Source organism: Myotis davidii, unplaced genomic scaffold (assembly GCF_000327345.1).
Source record: "Myotis davidii unplaced genomic scaffold, ASM32734v1 scaffold169, whole genome shotgun sequence".
Taxonomy (NCBI): Eukaryota; Metazoa; Chordata; class Mammalia; order Chiroptera; family Vespertilionidae; genus Myotis; species Myotis davidii.
Genome location: NW_006383005.1, coordinates 1,841,840 through 1,843,695, shown reverse-complemented (window position 1 = coordinate 1,843,695; position 1,856 = coordinate 1,841,840). Strand labels below are relative to the sequence as shown.

The 1,856-nt window shown below is 39.9% G+C and overlaps 1 protein-coding gene across 6 annotated transcripts in view; it reads right to left on the bottom strand.

Annotated features, from left to right (window-relative positions):
- The window catches only part of FAM168A (family with sequence similarity 168 member A), a 158,545-nt gene that overhangs the window by 90,611 nt on the left and 66,078 nt on the right, over positions 1-1,856 (bottom strand). The window contains exon 1 of one of the 6 annotated variants that reach the window (XM_006777952.2): positions 19-42. The exons of the other annotated variants lie outside the window; for them this stretch is intronic. The gene's annotated coding sequence lies outside the window, so the exon portion shown is untranslated. Of the gene's footprint in view, positions 1-18; positions 43-1,856 lie in introns of those variants that run through there. 6 annotated transcript variants of the gene reach the window in all.

Sequence of the window (1,856 nt, the reverse complement as noted above, 5' to 3'; positions counted from 1 at the left end):
GAAAGAAATCAGACTCACCTACATGGGAAGCAAGAGTGTGATGGAGAGACTGAAATGAGGCATCATCCATGCTAGAGCAACTTACCAAACCTCACTTAACAAGGACCCTGAAGTTTTTCCTAAGATTGTATGTAGATTTCAGTTTTGTGTTTCCTGTAAGGTAATCCAAACATCAGGAAGAAAATTACTAACACTGTTTGCATTTTTGTATGTATTTATTACTTGATGTAATGGAACTTATTTTCAATAACAACAAAATAACAATATCTGTTGTGAATGGATCTCTATATGTACGGACTGAGTATCCTAATGAAGGCATTAAAGTAAAATAGCCAATGTGTCATAAACAAAAGCATTAAGAGACCTCATTCTGTCTATTAAGCACTTAGGCTACAACATGTAGTTAGAGTTTTGTATGTACAAAATTCTAGATGAACCTAGAGGAGGTAAGTGTCTCACCCCATGGCAACTCACCTGTAGAAGCCAGGGAGGGCTTTACAGAAAACATGGTACTTAAGAGTTTTAAAGAAAAGAGAAGTTTGTCAAGTAAAACAGAGGAATAGGAAAGAGGGTAAGTACAGCATAGCAGAAAGGCTACCATGGGCCAGAACATATATTAGGCGAGAAGCTACAAATAATGCCATGTCAGTGGAGCTCAGGCAAGAACAATGGGAGATGAGGCTGAAAGGGTAGGCAGAAATCAGATCAAGGAAGACCTTATATGTCACAGAAGAAATATGGATTCTAACCTGAAGGCAACTGGGAGCCAATGAAGAGATTTAACAAATTAAGATGATCAGATCTGAATCTTGGAAAAGACCATACTGCTGATGACATAACAGACTGGAGAGGAAGAAGGCTGGTGGCTATAACCTTTAAGCAATGCACTAACTGTTCTTAAACGCAGTTCCCAAGCTTACAAACCCCAGGTTCTGCTCTAAGTTAACTGTGAAACAAACCATTCTATCTCTAAGAGACCAGTAGCCAGAAACACTGTAATGGTACCCCCCTGAGGAAACCAGTATTCCAAGGCCTCCACCACCAGGTTCTTTTTTTTCCCCCTTCCTCAGGTCTTCTTTAAAAGAACAAAGATTGTGTTATGTTACCTTATCAGAGAGTATATCTCTCAGCCTGGTTTCAAGGAAGACATGCATCCATCCCAAGCCCTCTCACCCTCCTAATTCCCAATGACAGTGGCAAATTCCAACCACACTGAGTTAATCACACACACACACACACAGACACACACACACACACACACTCACTTGTATACATATCTGATTTCCCCATGTTCACTGCACTCCTTAAGGAAATAGAAGATGGAAAGGAATATTTAATTAGCACCAACTTAATGCTTGATTCTTCCCCACATAGTTTTTCATTTTTTTTTTTAAATTAAATCTCTATTGTTCAGATTATTACAGTTGTTCCTCTTTTTCCCCTCCATAGCCCCCCCTCCAGCCGTTTCCCACCCCACCCTCTGCCCTCACCCCCCTACCCACTGTCCTCATCCACAGGTGCACGATTTTTGTCCAGTCTCTTCCTGCATCCCGCAAACCCCTTTCCCCTCCCAAGAATAGTCAGTCCACTCCCTTTCTATGCCCCTGATTCTATTATAATCACCAGTTTATTCTGTTCATCAGAATATTTATTCACTTGATTTTGAGATTTACTTGCTGATAGATGTGTATTTCTTGTTCTTAATTTGTATCTTTACCATTTTCTTCTTCTTCCTCTTCTTAAAGGTTACCTTTCAGCATTTCATATAATACTGGTTTTGTGGTGATGAACTCCTTTAGCTTTTCCTTATCTGTGAAGCTCTTTATCTGACCTTCAATTCTGAATGATCGCTTAGC